This window comes from Amblyraja radiata, chromosome 3, assembly GCF_010909765.2.
Source record: "Amblyraja radiata isolate CabotCenter1 chromosome 3, sAmbRad1.1.pri, whole genome shotgun sequence".
NCBI classification, from domain to species: Eukaryota; Metazoa; Chordata; class Chondrichthyes; order Rajiformes; family Rajidae; genus Amblyraja; species Amblyraja radiata.
The window spans coordinates 34115517-34136772 of NC_045958.1; the positions used below are offsets into that span (position 1 = coordinate 34115517).

At 43.5% G+C, this 21256-nt stretch overlaps 1 long non-coding RNA gene across 1 annotated transcript; it reads left to right on the forward strand.

The window, feature by feature from the left end:
* The first annotated feature begins 2076 nt into the window (after positions 1-2076).
* On the forward strand, positions 2077-20833 carry LOC116970655. Its single transcript, XR_004411236.1, has 3 exons — positions 2077-2086; positions 5723-5726; positions 20633-20833. It is a non-coding gene; the product is annotated as an uncharacterized LOC116970655 (long non-coding RNA).
* The last annotated feature ends 423 nt before the right edge of the window (positions 20834-21256 follow it).

Genomic DNA, 21256 nt, shown 5'->3' on the forward strand with positions numbered 1-21256 from the left:
AGAGGGGGAGAGAGAAGAGAGAGGGAAGCGGAGAGAGTGAGAGGGGTGAGACAGGGGAGAGAGGAGAGAGAGGGGGAGGGGAAAGAGAGGGGGGGGAGGGGAGAGAGAGGGGGAGAGAGAGAGGGGTTGAGAGGAAAGAGAGCGTAAGAGAGGGGGAGAGAGAGAGGGGAGAGAGAGAAGGGAGAGTGAGGTGGGAGAGACAGAGGGGAGAGAAAGAGAGGGGGAGAGAGAGGGGATAGAGAGAGGAGAGAGAGGGGGAGAGAGAGAGAGAGGGGAGAGAGGGAGAGGGGGATAGAGAGGCAGGGCTGCCAACTCCCATGCATTGAGCGTGAGAATCACGCATTTCACCAAATTCTCACGCTGATCACAAATTTCTCTCGCTCTGTTGTGAGAAATTCTGTGATCAACAAAAATTTCAAAACTCATATCAACTGCATGGGCCGCGGGTGTTGGACGCGGAAGCAGCGGCGGGGACAGATGCGGACGGGGAGCGGGGCTGGAGAGTGTTTTCCGGGCTGGCGAGTCGCTCACTGCAGCTCTTGCCATGGAGCAGCCTCAATGCAAGAGTCTCGGGCCGTTGGAGGCGTCGAAGCGTTACGCCGCTGCCGTGAGAGTCTCTGTGCCAAATTCGCCCAGGTGACCGGCATGGATCAGGCTATGGCTCGGTGCATCCTGGAGGACAACCAGTGGCTGCTGGAAGTAAGTACCAAGCACTGGGTAGATACGGTGGAAGAAAGTGGACTTCAAATGGGGGTGGTTGGTGAAAGCATCCTGCTTGCCTGCTAGATTTTCACTTACTGTAACTGCAGGAAAAATGTTCCCGATGTTGGGGGCGTTCAGAACCATGGGTCACAGTTTAAGAATAAATGGGGGGCCAGTTAGGACTGAGATGAGAACAAACTTTCTTCACGCAGAGAGTTGTGAATCTGTGGAATTCTTTGCCGCAGAAGGCAGTGCAGGCCAATTCACTGGATGTTTTCAAGAGAGAGTTACATTTAGTTCTTGGGGCTAACGACATCAAGGGATATGGGGAAAAAACAGGAAAGAGGTACTGATTTTAGATGAATAGCCATATTGAATGGCAGTGCTGGCTCGAAGGGCCGAATGGCCTATTCCTGCACCTATTTTCTATGTTTCTATGCTTGAGTATATGGCAATAAAACTCGATCAGTTGATTTTGAAGCATTCATGCATGGTGGAGGTATAATGTAGTCATAGAGTGATACAGTGTGAAAACAGGCCCTTCGGTGCAACTTGCCCACACCCGCCAACATGTCCCAGCTACGCCACCTGCTTTTGGTCCATACATCCAAACCTATCCTATCCATGTATCAGTCTAACTTTTTCTTAAATGTTGGGATGGTCCCTGCCTCAACTACCTCCTCTGACAGCTTGTTCCATACACCCATCACCCTTTGTGTGGATAAAGTTACCCCTTAAAAAGTTGCCTCTTAAAAATACTTCATACAAAAAACATTGAAATCATACTTCTACAGTGCACTAAAACATGATTTTAATACATCAAATTTCAAAATGTTCCTACCCTGGGAGGGGGGGACACCCTTCTTCCACACCCTCTCCCCACTCGGTTGCTCCACTCCCTCACCGGGTACTCCCAAGGCCAGTGATCAGTGATCGCACAGCCTCCCCCCTTTCAAAAATACTCCAATCCAATTTAAAGCATATATATTGCATTCAAGTGTGAGTTAAAAGACCCCCAAACGGTATGCACCATATTGCACAATTTCAAGCTGAAAAATGCAAATGTTCTGTACCAATGGGAGGGGGACACTCTCCTCCCCCCCCCCCCCGGTGGCTATACTCCCTCGGGCCTGGTCTCTCGCAATTTCTCACTCCCAACTCTCACCCAATGTTGGCAGCCCTGAGCTTTACTCATCCATTCAAAATACATAACCTCATAATTTGTGCAGGAAAGAACTGCAGATGCTGGTTTAAATCGGTAGACGCAAAATGCTGGAGAAACTCAGCAGGACAGTCAGCACCTCTGGAGAGAAGGAATGGGTGATGTTTCGGGTCAAGACCCTTCTTCAGACTTAATGTGTGATGTTTCGAGTCGAGACCCAACGTCACCTATTCCTTCTCTCCAGAGATGCTGCCTGACCCACTGAGTTACTCCAGCATTTTGTGTCTAATCTCACATTTTCCCTGGATTAAATTGCACTGGCCGTCTATTTTATCTACTCTTCACTATTGTTCTTTTGCAAAGACTGTTCCCCCACACTATTAACTGCACAACCAATCTTCACATCTTTTTTAGTTTTTTTAGTTTAGAGATACAGCACGGAAACAGGCCCCTTTGGCCCACCGAGTCCATGCTAACCAGCGATCCCTGCACGCTAACACTATTCTACACACGCTAGGGATAATTTACAATTTTACCAAGCCAATTAGACTACATGTCTTTGGAGAGTGGGAGGAAATCAGAGCACCCAGAGAAAACCCACGCCGGTCACGGGAAGAACCCAAGCCTCTGGCGCTGTGAGGCAACATCTCTACCGCTGTACTGTCTTGCCGCCCTGTGGTATGTGAACTTTCTAAGCATTCATATCCAGATAGTCAATGTATGTAAGAAACATCAAGAATTCGAGCATGTATACCAACAGTACAAATTAGTCACAAGCTTCCAATAGCAAAAACAATCTTCCACCTCATACCACTTCCATCATCAAAAATATTTTGGATCCAGTGTGACAAATTGCAGCCACCTTTTGTACTAGTCTCCCATCCTGGACCTTGTCAAAGGCCCTACTGATGATCACATAGTCTTTATCAATGGCCCTGACCCCGATGGCACCTCTTTAAGGGCAAAGGTTGAGGGAATTGTTAAAAAAATTGTAGTTTCCCTTTTGCAGTAAACAATTGCTTGTAAATATTTTCAAAGCCTAAAGGTGGAGAAGAAATCATTGACAGCATTCAATGGTTGAATGAATTAACGCAGAGAGCAGAAATAGTACCTGTGGTTTAAAAAGAGGCAAGTGCATTATTCTATTGTGTTCAAGAAGGAATTGCAGATGCTGGAAAATCGAAGGTACACAAAATGCTGGAGAAACTCAGCGGGTGCAGCAGCTGATAGATGCTGCTGCACCCGCTGAGTTTCTCCAGCATTTTGTGTATCTTGCATTATTCTATTCCATGGTTTACCAAAGTTAAAATATTGGTCAGTGATATAGGTATAAGAAAGGCTACCCTGCTTACAGCTCCAAAGCAATGTCTGGAGTTAGATGGTGAATAAGGTGACCCTTAACAACAGGCAATCTCAGATCCCTTTGTTTGGTTCCATTTACCAACTACACTAGCGAAGAAAGCAGTTTGCAAATGTATTGCCGGATAACTTGTTGCCTTTTTAATACTGCTCTGCATAAAGCCTTCACTAAATATAGGTGTATTTGTGCTGACTGTCTATGCCTGTTCTTTATTTATTAACATTCTATTGAATGCTTTGGCAAAAGCATATCTTCAAAGGCTTAAACAAATAAAAGCATTGTAACATAATCCAGCTGCATGATGAATCGTTCATGACAGTCTTGATATGAAACAGCTTTGACATATCTGTCACTGTGCCCGTACTCCTACTGCTTACAACAGGTCAAGACTATTTCTCTACTTGTGTGCAAGATGACACCTCTTACAAGGGAACAGGCTTGAACAGCAGCAGCAGCAGCAGAAATTGGAAGGTACTAAACTAAACCGACAACTCTTTTCTTGTTGTTAAAAAGAAACAAGCACAGAAGAGTGATCGTCAAATTCTCAGTTTTTCCTCTCCTTCTGATCCATTCTCATCAAGTGCTTGGGTCATACTTCGTAACACTATGCCTATTCTGTGGAGTACATTAGTGCTATGGGTAAATCACAGGGCAAGCAACCAAATTTCTGGGCTACTGATCAGAAATAAGAGTTCAAATCCCACCCTGACCATTGGGAAATTAGATTTGAATCATTAAATAACTCAGGTATTTAAGAAAAGTTACCGGGCTCAGGAGTCAGGGTTAATATTATATATTAATATATAATGCCACTAACACATGCCCCTGATTCCAGGACACTGTCATCATTCAAGTAGAGGGAAACTGAAGCATGCCTTAGTAGCATTATGTATTCATTTCTTGCTATCCTTCTGATTCACAGTTATCTGCAGACACACAGGCCAAAGTCTTAACATTTATGTCAGGTGAATCGATGTCCACAGACTGTTATGTTAAGTTTCATTGAGGCTACTTAGGAAATACAAGGCCCAATGTGAAGGAGTCTGGACCAGCACCTATGATCTTAACAACCAGGCTCTGCCTCAATCTAGGTCTCCCAAAAGGTTTCAATAAAAATTAGGATAACATTTCTGCTGTTTTCTAACCTGGAGACTTGCATCAAGGATTATTTAATAGATATTGGGTAGTGAATTATTGTCTCAGTCGCGTTAAACTTCAACAGACAAACGTAAGTGTAGGAAGGAACTGCAGATGCCGTTTACACCGAAGATAGACACAAAATGCTGCAGTAACTCAGCGGAACAGGCAGCATCTCTGGAGGGAAGAAATGGGTGATGTTTCGGATCAAGACCCTTCTTCCTTCAACCAGAAACATCACCCATTCCTTCTCTCTAGAGATGCTGCCTGCCCGCTGAATTACTCCAGCATTTTGTGTCTATCTTCGATCAGGTAAAGGTATCGGGGTCATTTTGCCACACGTAGTTTATGAACAGAAGCAAAGAATCAATGTTGAGTCAGAGTTTTATGATAACCTAGCCATAAAATTGGTTCTATTTTTCCCAATTCTATTTCGACAATTCAGTCTTCAAGTACAATTCAGTGCAATTCGTGGAATGTCCTATTTCTTGACTTACGCCTACAGAATTCTACAATTGAAGATAATGCTTATGGATGGAAAATTCACTGTTGGTAAAAAGAAGAAATAAGCACAAAGCTTATTTTTGTGAGGGCTCCACTAACTGTTTCATAATCACAAACCTGCAAAAAAGTCAGTGACTCAAAACTCAATCTGACCATCAGACAACAAAGAAACGTGGCCTTTGGCCTTTTGATAGATGTTTTATTTTGTTGTTGTAACTACAGTACTATGAAAAAAAACATAACTATAATATCTTCTCGAGCTCCAGAGGTTGCCCTTAAATTGCCACAACATACAATTCAGTGCATTCAGAAAATATTCAGACCCCTTCACTTTTTCCACATTTTGTTACATTACAGCCTTATTCTAAAATTGATTAAATTCATTTTGTTAATCATCAATCTACACACAATACCCCATTATAAAAAAAGCAAATACAGGTGTTTAGAAATTTTTGCAAAGTAATTGAAAATAAATAACTGAAAGATCACATTTACATAAGTATTCAGACCCTTTACTCAGTACTTTGTTGAGGCACCTTTGGCAGCGATTACAGCCTCAAGTCTTCTTGGGTATGACGCTACAAGCTTGGCACACCTGTATTTGGGTAATTTCTCACATTCTTCTCTACAGATCCTCTCAAGCTCTGTCTGGTTGGAAGGGGAGCATTTTAAAGCAGTCACTGCCACCAACAACCATTTGCAGTGCAGCATTTCAAAGCAATCACCACCTCCAACAACCATTTGCAGTGCAGCATTTCAAAGCAGTCACCACCACCAACAACCATTTGCAGTGCAGCACTTCAAAGCAACCACATTTTCATTTTCAAACCACATTAAGGGCACTCACAGTTGAGTAGACATGTGTTTAGTGTTATTTACAGCTCAGAGAGACATGACCCTCTCTCTTCCTCCATCTTGCAGGGACTGAGTGAGGCACAACTCTTCCGGGTTTTATAGTCCCTCCCCCCTCCCACTAACGGGGGCAGCAGAGAGAATGTCAACATTTTTAAAACATTAATAACTCTTTTATTTTTCATCGATGGGAAAAATCCTTTTGTCCTGCGCAGCGGAGGGGGACTCTGAGTAAGATGGCCAAAAATCACAGACGTAAGTGGCAGCGCTTTTTCAAAAATCATGAAACTGAAAAACAGGAAGCGGTCAAGATCTTACTTTTAGTAGCAATGTTACAAAATTTTGAGATTTTAAAAATCAAGTCTGCAATTTATCCCATCAGATAAAGCATAAAAATAAGTTTAATTTGACACCTAATTCACTTTCATATCTCAAGTATTTAAAAAGTTATGGCCATTTTCATACTGGGAAATTAGCATCTTGTTCCCTATTGATTTTCTATGGACATAACAAAAAAGCTGTGATCGTGAACAGTCAAAAGCCCATAACTTTCTTAAAAATTAAGAGAACTGAATGAAATTTTCAGTTATCATAGATTGAAGCATTCTGAAACAAATATAAAATAATCTAACTTGGATGACCTGAAATTAAAGCATATAATTAGTTAGTTACCTAATTGTAGCTAATTTCAGACTTCAATTACTAGATCTAAACATCTATCCATTTCTTAATAAATGATTAACATTTTTAAATAGCCTAAATGTCCAAATAATATTCACAAATAATTCACAATAAAACATGATTTTTAAATCTCATTTACATTAATTTATAGACCAAATGGAAGGAATTTAGTGTTTAATTGCTGTAAATAAATGCCCATTTAAATCAGCTTTCCAGTGGGTCCCTGTGGAACGCGCTGGTTTAGAACGTTCACATTGCGGTAGATTTGTGCCCCAAATGCCCAGAAAAATACTGCGGGATATAATGGGCCCAAAATGAGCTACTCGCAATATTAAACTTTGTATAAAGGGATCTTTAGAAGCCCTTTTTAATGTAAAAATATACAGCATACCTTCAGATATTTGCTTTATGAGACCCTGCAGTTGCTGGCGGTCGCGGGTTTAGAGATTGATTTTTAAACTACTATAACTATTTTACGAGGCCTTTAAAACTAATAATAGCTTTTGCGACGGGGTCTTCCAGCGATTTTTCGTTAATAATTAACTAGGCTGAACATCTTCGATTTGAACAGCCTAGAGTAAATCGCGTTTTAAACCCGTCCCCTCTAAACGGCGCCAAAACCGCGCACACCCACAGTGACAGATTTTCAGCGACTCTTCAGGTAGGCTTTGCAACATACCTACTTTTAGTAATATAGATAGCATGGAAACAGGCCTTTTGGCCCACCGAGTCCACACTGACCATCGATCACCCATACAGTAGTTCTATGTTATACCACCCGACAACACAAACCTGCAAGCCAGGTGAATCTCTTCTGCACCCTTTCCAACGTAATGGTACCTTCCTATAACTAGGCTGTATTTGACATGTAGGAAGGAACTGCAGATGCTGGTTTAAACCAAAGATAGATACAAAATGGTGGAATAACTCAGCTGGACAGGCAGCATCTCTGGAGAGATCTCAAGGAATGGGTGGCGTTTCGTTTGGAGACCCTTCATCAGACTGAGAGTCAGGTGAAAGGTAAATGAGATATATGCACAGTGATGTAGAGAGATAAGGAACAAATGAATGAAAGATATGCAAAAAACTAACAATGATAAAGGTAACAGGCCATTGTTAGCTAGCTGTTTGCTAAGTGAGAATGGGAAGCTGGTGCGTCTTAGGTGGGGGAGGGATGGAGAGAGAGGGAAAGCAAGGGTTACTTGAAGTTAAAGAAATCAATATTCATACCACTGGGTTGTAAACTGCCCAAGCGAGATATAAGATACTGTTCCTCCAATTTGCATCTGGTCTCACTCTGACAATGGAGGAGGCCAAGGGCATAGCTCATACTTTCCCACCCAAACCACCCCCTTCCCAGTTAACTTCCCTCACAACCGTAGGGGATGCAACACCTGTCCATATACCTCCTCCCTCAACTCTGTCCAGGGACACCGACAATCCTTTCAGGTTAGGCAGAAGTTCACTTGCACCTCCTCCAACCTTGTCTACTGTATCCATTGTTCAAGATGTGGACTCTTATACATCGACGGAACCAAACGTAGACTGGGCGATCGTTTTGCTGAACACCTTCGCTCAGTCCATCTGTACCTACAGTACCTGATCTCCCGGTTGCCAAACATTTTAATTCCCCTTCCCATTCGCACACTGACCTTTCTGTCCTAGGCCTCAAGAGATGTTGTCTGACCCACTCAGTTACTCCAGCTTTATGTGTCTATCTTCGGTTTGTAGGTGAGTTGGCTTACGTCAATTGATCTAGTGTGCAGGGTGGAACTAGTATACGGTTGATCATTAGTCGGTGCAACTCGGTGGGCCAAAGGGCTTGTTTCCACGCTGTATCTCTAAACTAAAGGAAACTAAATGTATGGTTTCAGCCATTATTCTTGTACGATGGAGAATTTTCAGTGTTATCCTGGCCCTGAAATGACACTCTGAGGACTGATCAATGAATGATTTACAAATTTCCTTTATGTTCTTTATTATTCTTCAAGTTAAATACAGTAGATTCGGATAGAAAACAATGAACCAATGCACCATCTGCTAAAATTACTTTGCAGAATAGATGGCATCTGAGAGAGAAACAGGATTATCATTTCAGGATGATTACCTTTTATCAGAATTGGTTCAAATCTTCAACATTCACAGTAATTTCTTTTTCCATAGGAATGTATAGCATGCTTATATTTTAATTTCAGCATTTGAAAATGTCCCCAGTAATATCAGATACTGTATATCAGTGATATATCTGAGTATATTAAACATCCTGGCAATTACTTCCTACTGGTAGAAGATAGGAAGCAATTGATAAAGGAAACAAAAATCAATTACTCGGCCATATTGAATGAGGAGAAAGTTTCTTCCTTTAGGGATCTTGAGGCCCTTCCCAGTCATACATCAATGTCAGATGAATACACTCCTCAACTATCTTTCCCTTGAAAAATAGCTCAAGCAAGTCCCAAGGAATGCTACGTGGGTAGGTAGAACCCAAGCACACACTCCGTTCCCATTGCTTTCCCAGACAACAAAGGCTATGGAATTTTTTTAACTGCTGGGATTCAACCAAATAGCGGGCAGATGGTCTCCCATCAAAACATTTTAGTTTAGTTTAGAGATACAGCGCGGAAATAGGCACTTCGACCCATCGAGACCGCACCCGGCCAACGATCACCCCGCACATAAACACTATCCTACATACACCAGGGACAATTTACACTTGTACCAAGCCAATTAACCTACAAACCTGTACATCTTTGGAGTGTGGGAGGAAACGGTAGATCCCCGAGAAAACCCATGCAGTCACGGGGAGAACATATAAACATGGTAAGACAGCATCCGTAATCGGGATTAAACCCGGGTCTCCAGTGCTGCAAGCGCTGTAAGGCAGCAACTGTACTGCTGCGCAACTGTGCCACCATTTTGAGAACCTTGAATTAGTAAGTGGGAGGGAGAGATCCCAGAAGTTAAAGGTAAGCAGCGCAGTCGTTGTGATTGCCTGACATAAGACTTGGAAAAAGTCCAGGCTTTATCACCATCTCAGCAGGAGCTGCAACATTGGAACAGATTTCCTGTTGCTGCTCTGCGGCCTAGAGTAACACATTCAGCAATCGAAAGGCCAACCACATCAGTAAAAAGGCATGTTGTAGGGACGGGTGTCCCAGAGAGGCAGCAGCCTACGTTATATGTGTGGAACCCAATGGATTTGGCAGCTTCCTTGTGAAGTTGTTAGATATGGATTTCTCGAAATTAGACCCAGGAGTGATGAAATAACACTTGTGAATTACAAAGGCAGCATGTTTTATAAACTCCACACGGTCTTGAATATCAGGATGCACTTCCTTCCTCCTGCTGTGGGATAGGAAAATGCTGTCGTCTGTGGAAGGGTCTCGACCCGAAACGTCATCTGTTCCTTTTCTCCAGAGATGCTGCCTGACTCGCTGAGTTACTCCAGCATTTTGTGTCTATCTTCGGTGTAAACCAGCATCTGCAGTTTCTTCCTACACACTGTCAAATTAGTGTTGAACACAAAATGCTGCTGTAACTCAACAGGTCAGACGGCATCTCAGGAAGACATGTTTAGTCAACCTTTCAGGTCGGGACCCACTGAGTTATTTCAGCAAAAGGACACAAAGTGCTGGAGCACCTCAGTGGGTCAGGCAGCATCTCTGGAGAACATGGATAGGTGATTATGAAAGGTGGGGGCAATTCTGTAGACTGATTGTTGGAGGGTGCGTGAGGGGGGAATAAGAAAGCTGGGAGGGAGGGAGGAGCACTTTGTGTTCTATGCAAGATCCCAGCATCTGCTTATTGCTGTTGTTTAGCCGGTGCATCCCATCAGGGCCGGATTTACCTATAAACTAGACAAGCTTAAGCTTAGGGCCTCGAGGTCTAGGGGGGCCTCCGGCCAAGGCAGGCCACCTACCGTTCAACTCTGGGCGGGCCCCCCTCTCTATCTCTATCTCTCTCTCTCCATCTCTCCCCGCTATCCGTGTCCGGGCCGCCGGGCTCCGCTCGCTCCTCATCCGCCGGCACGACAGGCCGCCTTGCACATGCGCATTGCTGCTGCCTGCACGTCCTCCCCCCATGCACATGCGCACAACCACGGTCAGCACATCATCGGCCGCCCTGCGCATGCGCATTGCAATGGCAACTGTTCGTCGCTGGGCACTTTCTCCCTCGCTTTGAATTGTGGGAGATTTGGCCGCCATTGCTGTCCGGTCGCTGCCTCGCCGCCAGCGCTGAAAACCAACGCGGAGGGGGCCTCACAAGTGGAACAGCTTAGGGCCTCTCTTCATCTAAATCTGGCCCTGCATCCTATAGATACTGCGGTAAGAATATTTCGACATCAAGAGCATAGGTATTGAACTAGGTGTTGAGGGTACCAATTAAGTGACCTGTTTAGATGCAAAGGCAGAGAAGATAAATCTCTTTTACATTGCACCTCTCAAGACTGGCTGTGTATCATTATGATCAAATGATTCTCAATCGTTTCTTTCATATCTTTTAACTTTCTTTTTTGTTTTGCTTTACAGCAGACAGATGATAAATGAGTTGAGAACACACCTTTTCTTTAGTCACAAGCTGAAGAGAAATACCTCAACCTTTGATTCCTTGATCAAAGGAAGGCTTCACTAATCACTAACCACCTTTCTGCTGCATTGCACACAGAAGTCCCTGTGCGAGGTTTTATTTCAGCCCATCAAGTGTAGAGATAGTGGGGTACAAAAACAATTGTACATGTTCCTGGTGGCGGCGCGACTCGTTGCAGCGGCTCCTACAGCCTGTCCGTCTTTTTTTTTATTTTTGTCTAGTTAAATGTAGTGTTTGTGTTTTTTTAAGCTTGGTTTTAAATGGGTATATGTGGGGGGTGGGGGGCGGGGGGGGGGAGGGTGAAACCGTTTTAAATCTCTTCCCTGTTCGGGAGACCCGACCTTTTCCCCGTCGGGTCTCCGTTGTCGTTGGGGCCTAGCACCGTGGAGCGGCCTCCAACCTGAACGACCCGGGGGCTCGGGAGAATGCGGATCTGCGGACTACTCACCATCGTGGGGCTGGCCGGCCTCGGTGCGTGGGGAGCGGTGGTGACTCGCTGCTGCGACTCGACTCCTGGGGCTCGGAGGCTTCAGCACCGCAGCCGCAGGTCCGGTAGACTGGGACATCGGGAGCTCGCGGGTCCGGGGGGAGAGAGAGACCGCTTCCCGGAGCTCCCGCAACGCGACTTCTCCAGCCCGTGTCGCAGGGTTGGAAAGACCCGGAGCGGGGAAGTACATCGCCCGACACGGCTTCATGGCCATGGGACATTCCAGCGCCCGCCGGGGGCTCCAACTTCGAGACTTCTAGACCGGGAGCGGGGCCGTAAATCGCCCGGCACGGCCTAAAATGGCCGTGGGACTTATCATCGCCCGCCTGGGGCTTCGACATCGGGAGAGTCATGGAGAACAGGGGAGAGAAAAGACTTTGCCTTCCAACACAGTGGGTTCACTGTGATGGATGTTTGTGTGAACTTAATTGTGTGTATGTCTGTAGGACATTGTTTTTGTTTGTATGGCTGTGGAAACAAAATTTCGTTTGAGTCTCACTGGGGCTCAAATGACAATAAATTAGTATTGTATTGTAAAGCGAGAAGAAAAGATGTAATTATTCTTGCTTGCCGACCACGTTAGGACTCTGACAAATGCACTTTATTGCCAGTCGGCTCAGAGCTTATATACAGGTATAATTTGCCTCAATCACCGAAGCAACTGATGATTAAATAAAACTCTCTGAAGAAGTGAGTGCATTGTCTGGTTTTTTTTTCGCTCGCTTCTGACATTGAAGTGACTTCTGAAACTTCACCTGTTTGAACAGAATCATAGCCTGGTGACCCAAGTTTCTAATTTCAACATTTCAAGTCATCCTTCAGGCTGATCCTGTTCTTTGTACATCAACATCACAAACTAAGTGAAGGAAAACTAGTCTTTGATATTTGTAGCTCCCAAGGGTGGTGTGCAGATGAGAGGAAGACAATCAAACCCATCCCCCCCCCCCCCCCCCCTAACACCATTTTCCCAGATGATAGTGGCCAAGGATTATTCGAGGCTGCAGTTAATGAGGCCGATGGCTTTCACTCAGAACCTGTTTAGAAACCCTAGACGCCAGAGACTCAGTGGGTCAAGCAGCACCTGTGGAAGGAAATGGATGGTTTGACAAATGTTCCGAGGCTGCCTGACCAACTGACTAACTCCAGCATTTTATCTTTCGCTCGAGAAACCCGAGATGGCAAGAGGGGAGGAGAGGTCCCAGAAACCATGGTAAGAGCCAAGGAAAGCATGAAGGAACAGAGTATAGTTCTGTGGTGGGGTATGTTGGTGAAGCCAGAACTAGGGTAGGCACAGAACACACTTATAAATCTTGGAGAGCTCCGAGGAATTCATTAGACAACCAAATAAAAAAAAATATCCGTTTTATTGGACTTTCCTTGATCAGATATTTCTCTGTCTGTTTGGCTGACTGGGAATCCACAACAGCCTACAGTACAAAATTGCTGAGACATCACAATAGCATATTGGGGTAACTCAGTGGGTTAGGCAGCATCCCTGGAGGAAGGGTCCCAACCCCAAATGTCACCTGTCCATGTCCTCTGGCCATGTTATCTGACCCTCTAAGTAACTCCGGCATTTTATGTTCTGCATCTTGAAGAAGATGAATGCCTTGAATTCTCCACAGCATCCCAAGTAAGGGCAGGGTCTCAAGATAAAGCTCTAACCTTACCAGGGCACTCCAGATCTGGTGTTTGAGGCCACACAATTTCTTAAATCTGAAGTTCACAAATCATGTCAGATTAAGTGTTGCATATTCTTTCATGGTTTCATTCTCGAGGACCAGAGGACATAGGTTTAAGGTGAAGGGGAAAAGATTTAATAGGAATCTGAGCTGTAACTTTTTCACACAAAGGGTAGAAGGTGTATGGAACAAGCTGCCGGTGGAGGTGGTTGAGGCAGGGACTATCCCAACATTTAAGAAACAGGTAGGCAGGTACGTGCATAGGATAGGTTTGGTGGGATATGGACCAAACGTGGCAAGTGGGACTAGTGTAGCTGGGACATGTTGGCCAGTGTGGGCAAGTTATGCCGAAGGGCCTATTTTTTTTTTTTTTTTTTCAAGTTCAAGTTAGTTTATTGTCATGTGTCCCTGTATAGGACAATGAAATTCTTGCTTTGCTTAAGCACACAGAAAATAGTAGGCATTTACTACAAAACAGATAAATGTGTCCATATACCATGATATAAATATATACACACATGAATAAATAAACTGATAGTGCAAATAACAGAAAGTGGTTGGTAATAATCAGAGTTTTGTCCGAGCCAGGTTTAATAGCCTGATGGCTGAGGGGAAGTAACTATTCCTGAACCTGGTTGTTGCAGTCTTCAGGCTCCTGTACCTTCTACCTGAAGGTAGCAGGGAGATGAGTGTGTGGCCAGGATGGTGTGGGTCTTTCATGATACTGCCAGCCTTTTTGAGGCAGCGACTGCGATAGATCCCCTCGATGGAAGGAAGGTCAGAGCCGATGATGGACTGGGCAGTGTTTACTACTTTTTGTAGTCTTTTCCTTTCCAGGGCGCTCAAATTGCCGAACTTCCATGCTGTTTCACTCTATGGTCCTATTTCACGATGCACATCTATGGGCTTCTATATATGTACATTTGTGATTTGTATATGTATATATGTGATTTGCTGGTAGGGGTCACAACACAATGCTCAATGGAAACTCCTCACATGAGGAAGAATTATGTGCCCCATGCAGCAAAACTAAGTAACATTTAGGCTTGGGCAGCTCATGGCCAGACAGCCATCTACCCAACAGCATTACTATCACTGAGTAGCCCACCATCACGCTCAGATACATAACTGCTAAATAAGTGGTCCATGAAACTCTTCTCACAGGAACAGCTCAGAGCCTGATGACTCTCCAAAGACATTCTATCATCAGCGAGGCAGAAATGTGATGGGACGTTGTCCACTTCCCTGAAAGAGCTCAGCTCCAATCACTCTCAAGAAACTCAACACCATTGAAGGACAACAAACGTGCCTAATTAGAATCTTATCCTTCACATAATACATTCATGTCCTCCACTGCTGATTGCACTATGTACAGTTTACAAGATGAGCTGAAGTAATTTGCAAAGATTTGATTAGCAGCTGCTAAACTGTCCTGCAGTGCAGATACAGATGGACGACAGGCAGATGGAAAAGTCACCAGCTCCAAATTCACATTCATCATTCATGTTATTCCTTTCATTGTGTACTTGTACACCATGGATAGCTTGATTGTAATCATGTATTGTCTTTCCGCTGACTGGTTAGCATGCAACAAAAGCTTTTCACTGTCCCTCGGTATGAGTGACTATAAACTAAACTCATAAACTTATTCCTGGGTAAGTCACAAACCACTTGGAAATATGTCACAGGTTACTGAGTCAGAGTCGTGGAATTTCCAATCCCACATCAGTGTGCTCCACCAAGTGGACTGTCACGGTTCATCATCATCTTCTCTGGGACAATCAAGGAAGGGATATTAATGCTGGACTGATATCTTTCAATAATAATTAGGGTGGCACAGTGGCACAGAGATAGAGTTGCTGCTTTACAGCACTAGAGACCTGGTTCGATCCTAACTATATGTGCTGTCTGTACGGAGTTTGTACATTCTCTCCGTGACCGCGAGGGTTAGTTTTCTCTCACTCTAAAGATGTATAGGTTTGTAGGCTAATTGGCTTGTATAAATTGTAAATTGTCCCTAGTGTGTGTGTAGGATAGTGTATAGGGTGATCGCTGGTCAGCACGGAATCGGTGGGCCAAAGGGCCTGTTTCCGCGCATTACAATGCATTCAGAAAGTATTCTGACCCCTTCACTTTTTCCACATTTTGTTACGTCACTGCCTTATTTTAAAATGGATTAAATTCATTTTTTAAATTATCAATCTACACACAATACCCCAGAAGGAAGAAGCAAAAACAGATGTTTAGAAATTTTTGCAAAGCAATGAAAAATAAATAACTGAAATATCACATTTACATAAGTATTCAGACCCTTTGCTATGACACTCAAAATTGAGCTTACTTTCATCCTGTTTCCATTGATTATCCTTGAGATGTTTCTCCAATTTGATTGGAGTCCACCAGTGGTAAATTAAATTGATTTGACATGAGTTAAAAAGGCACACAGGTGTCTATATAAGGTCCCACAGTTGACAGTGCATCTCAGAGCAAAAACCAAGCCATGAAGACGAAGGAATTGTCCCTAGACCTCCAAGACTGGATAGTGTCGAGACACAGATCTGGGGAAGAGCATAAAACAATTTCTGCAAGTCCCGAAGAGCACAGTGACCTCCGTCATTTTTAAATGGAAGAACTTTGGAACCACCAGGACTCTTCATAGAGCTGGCCGCCCAGCCAAACTGAGCAATCGGGGAAGAAGGGCCTTGGTCAGGGAGGTGACCAAGAACCCGATGGTCATTCTGACAGAGCTCCAGAGTTCCTCTGTGGAGATGGGAGAACCTTCCAGAAAGACAACTATACTTGCAGCACTCCACCAATCAGGCCTTTTTGGTAGTGTGGCCAGACGGAAGCCACTCCTCAGTAAAAGGCACATGACAGCCCGCATGGAGTTTGCTAAAAGGCATGAGAAACAAGATTCTCTGCTCTGATGAAACCAAGATTGAACTCTTTGGCATGAATGCCAAGCGTCATGTCTGGAGGAAACCAGGCACCGCTCATCACCTGGCCAATACCATAACTACGGTGATGCATGGTGGTGGCAGCATCATGCTGTGGGGATGGTTTCCAGCAGCAGGAACTGGGAGACTAGTCAGAATAGAGGGAAAGATGAACTGAGCCAAGTACAGAGAGATCCTTGATGAAAACCTGCTCCAGAGCGTTCTGAACCTCAGACTGAGGCAGAGGTTCACCTTCCAACAGGACAACGACCCTAAGCACACAGCCAAGCCAATGAGGAGTGGCTTTGTGACAAGTCTGTGAATGTCCTTGAGTGGCCCAGCCAGAGCCCGGACTTGAACCCGATCGAACATCTCTGGAGGGACCTGAAAATAGCTGTGCATCGACGCTCCCCTTTCAACCTGACAGAGCTTGAGATGATCTGCAGTGAAGAATGGAAGAAAGTACCCAAATAACAGTGTGCCAAGGTTGCAGCATCATACCCAAGAAGACTTGAGGCTGTAATCGCTGACAAAGGTGCCGCAACAAAGTACTGTGTAAAGGGTCTGAATAGTTGCGTAAATGTGATATTTCAGTTATTTATTTTTAATTACTTTGCAAAAAATTCTAAACACCTGTTTCCGCTTTTGTATTATGGGGTATTGTGTGTAGATTGAAGATTAAAAAAAAAGAATTTTATCCATTTTAGAATAGGGCTGTCACGTAACAAAATGTAGAGAAAGTGAAGGGGTCTGAATACTTTCTGAATGCACTGTATGTATAAACTAAACTGATTAAAGTGGACCCATTGTGAGGGGAGAGAAGTGATGAAAATTCACTCCAAAGCTTTTTCCCACCATCAGTATATTTTCAAACAATACATATTAAAACTGTATTTTCCTGCCTCAGCATTCTTTCTTATTTTGTAATTGCACAAACTGAAGCAAATGCTGTATTGAGTTCTGACAGATGGATGTCCAGAAGAGTTCAACATGTTTCAGAGCAGCCCTGACTTTTTATTTGAAAGATGCAGCAAACTTAACTCTCTCAAGCTGCTGTGCAATAAACAACAGCTAAAATCTCTGTTTCACATCAGTGCAACTGTAACGAGTTGTCATGAAAGACACAGGAACATATTTGCTTCGATATATTTTGGCTATATTCCTGGACCTTGTGCATGTCAGGATCAATTTAAATCAGAATGTTGCAACAAGAGTCTCAGCTGGCTTAGTCTGTATGCCAAATGATATTAAAGTATCGAACCAGGTGCAGCTTCCTGTGGAAAACAACAGGTTTGCATTAGGATACCATGGAAGCTCGATACTAATCTCCAGCCTTATAATTCATACCAACAACTAGGTCAAGCAGTGGGAGTCAGTGCTTCAATTTCTTAATAGATTTAAATCTTTACTATTAATATATCACCCTGGTAAATAAACCACACACCATGAAGGTCTGCAATACAAGCAGAGCAATTTACTTTGATGTATTTCACAATTTTTTTAAGGTCGCACATGAATGCAATGTTAAGAAGCAGTGTGTTCTTCCTCAGACGGAGAGTGTGCACAAAAGGAGAAAGACATAAAGGAGGGGGTGTGAAATTGGTCTTGGGTGGCAATACAAAGCAGTCAATAGTGAATTGTCAACTCCTTTTACAACAGGCAGAATTTCCTTTCCCATTTGAAATTAGCAGTCCCACTGCTGCTCCCCTCCCATTGATCCCTGGACATGGATATTTAAATGGATGAATAGGGAATTCTCCTGTACCCTTTGAGCGACTAAATACACATCACTTTAAGTGGACTAATGATAACAGCAGCTGCCTTGTGCTGATGGGAATTCCGCAAATGTATGGTCATGGGAATCTCCATTCGTTGGTGGCAAACACTGATATAAAAGAGTTGTTTTCTGGAAGTAGGGAAAGAGGTCAGTCCACCTTTCTTTCCGGTGGCTCCTGAAGGGAGAAGTTCTGAGATGGCCTTGTTATTGCTGCTACACATAATGTTTTCTTTAGAACATTTCCTGAGAAACCTATCTCACCTTGACATGGATCACTGCTGCTTTGATTGCTGAGGCAGAGATTATCCTGGGATCCTGTGCACCAGCTTTGTGCTGGCTGATTGAAGCTACTAAAAGGCACCATGTTGTTCTTTTTTTATTTACTCTGGCGGGAAGACAGATTTAGAAGCAAATCAAAACAAGGAAACAAAAAGAAGGTTTCGCATTTTTTTATTATTGGCAATTTTTAAAGACATTTTAGAAATTCTGCCCTTTCATTCCTTTACATGAAAAAAATGTTCCTTTCTGAATCCTCTGCTGCTCCACTGAAACATTTCAATATATTTTATTGTTGTAGTTACTTGGCATCACTTTCTATTCTGGGCTGGACAGTCACTGCCAATTCCTGTTGTGTGAAGATTATGAACCAGGTAACATTTAATGCAATCTTGGGCTGAAAGTGAGTAAGAGAACATTTTGTTCATTTAGCAATTCATTGCTGACTGAAATCTCTCAGTAAACACAATAGGAAAACTAATCTGCGTGTTCTGCCATGGGCTCCAGGGATACTGTCTAACCCGATGCGTTACTCAAGCATTTTTGTGTCTTTTTAAGCTAATGCACTTACTTGGTCCCAAGAGGTACATTTGGGATGAATGGGTGACAGAATGCTCCACTTACATTAAGTTAGCACAACAAATAGTGGCTTGGTACACAAGGCACAGTCAAGCTCTAACATGGTAAGGAACTCACCTCTCATCATTTACTTTATACATTCAACAGAAAATTCATGAATGATTCATGTAGCTGAAACATGGAACAATGTAAATAATCCTTAGATCATGATTCTAACTGAACTGGTAAATGTCAGGACCCAGATGATTGTTATAATTGTTGACAAGATATTCACAGTGCAATTACTGCTTATATGTGCTGTTTATAGCCAGGACACATCTGATACCCTCTGCCACTTAGATAGTTTCCAATGTTGTGTCCCCTACTAGCTCACTTTTACCAAGGACATCCAATCATTCTGTTTCCATTCCACCCCAAAACGGTTTGTTGGCCATTCAATTCTTCCTTGCACAGAGCTCCAACTAGCACCTTCACCAACTATACTTCTGCTTTTGTGTTTAAGAAGGAACTGCAGATGCTGGAAAATCGAAGATTCTGCTTTTGATTGTGTTAGTTCTCAGGACAGCAATTCTTTCAACTACATTCACTTTCTCAAAATCAAAGGCACGGTAATAGGATGCTGTATAGGCCCAGGCTGCACCTGCCCATTTGTGGGGGTGCATGAAACTGTCCTTTTATTGTTCTTTTCAGGTGCCTCTTTCCTCACTTCTGCATTTGGTACAATGATGACCTTATTGGAGTTGCTTCCTGCTCTTGTACCAAGGTTTCTTTACCTTTGATGCCAATTTTTACCCTGTTCTCCATTTTACATGGTCCTTATCTGATACTTTCCCTGTCTTTCTTGACTTTTACATCACTATCTCAAGTGATAGTGTAACAACTGATATCCATGTCAAGCCCACAGACTTATAACACCATCAGGACTACAACCAGACTCTTGTAAGAGCTCCATTCACAATTCCCAGTTGCTGTCACCTTAATTCACTGAGGTGAAGGACATTGTAGTTTGAGGATTTAGGAAAGATTTAATGAAATTCTAGAGCATTAAAAAGGAGTAGGTATTAGATATCTTAGTGAACTTAATAACAGATACCTCCCTGGAGCCTGATAAGTATTTCCCGGGTTGTAATGGGAAGTGAGTGATGGAGATTGTTGATACTCTGACACTGATATTTAAATCTTCACTGGCCACATGTAAGGCGCCAGATCATACAGGAAATGTGGTCCCCGTTATTAAAAATATACAGCAGAGATTAACCAAATAATTCCAGGCCTGTAAGTTTGAAATCTGTACGAGGTAAGTTATTAGAAATAAAATCTGAGGGACAGAATTAATTTAAGCTTGGAACAGGATAGATTAATGAAAGATGATGAGCATGGCATTGCCAGGGGGAAATCTTGTCTGACCATATTAAAACATTTTTGAGGTAACATGAGAAGAGCAATATTTTTGATGCACAGGGATTCAGTTAGGTATGTATTGTGGTGCCACCTGGGAGACAGATCCAAAACATTGGACCTCATGGAATCTAGGGCAGAAAATGGAGATTGGAAAATGGGATTCAAAATAGCATTTGGGAATGGGAGGCAGAGGGTGATGGTGAAGGATTGTTTTTTGTGTATGGAGGCCTGTGGCAATGATGGATTGATGCTGGGACCCTCACGATTTGTTATAAACATTTGTGATGTTCAGATGTGATGTGGATGTGAATGTAGGATTCTCCTGGACCACCCATATTGAAGCAAAGACCAAGAAAGCACACCAATGCCTCTACTTCCTAAGAAGGGTTAGGAAATTTGACATGTACCCAACAACTCTCACCAACCTCTCTACCATGGATGTCCAGTCCCTTTAGACCTCCATTCCTCAGCAGGAAGGTATCAGGGATCATGAACAGAGATTCAATTAGTTTCCCTCCACTAGCACTCTCCTCCGCCTGCCAGAACTTGCCCTCATCCTCAACAGTTGAGAAGATATTTTTTTATCATCCAAAGGGTGGTTGGAATATGGGGGCATAGAATCTTAGACCATATAAGACATAATTGGACAGCAACCTGAATAACTAATTCATGAAAGGCTATCAACCAAGTGCTGTTAAATGGGATTAGAATAGGTAGGCGCTCCATAGATGGCATGAGTGTGACCAGTCATAGGGCTGTATTGTTCTGTGACTCTTTTATTCAAATTGCCAGGAACCCCAGTGTTCTGTTCGCTATGGCAAGGTGGTGCAGCGGTAGAGTTGCTGCCTTAACAACGCCAGAGACCCGGATGCGATCCTGTGGATGCTGTCTATATGGAGTTTGTATGTTCTCCCCATGACCATGTTGGTTTACTCCGGGTGCTCCAGTTTCCTCTCACACCCCAGAGACATACAGGTTTGTAGGTTAATTGGCGTCGGTAAAGATTGTAAATTGTCCCTAGTGTGTGGGATATTGTTATGCATGGGGGTCGCTGGTTGGTGCAGACTCATTAGGCCGAAGAGGCTGTATCTCTAAACTAAACTAAACTACAGTTCAAGCATTTTTATTGGTCT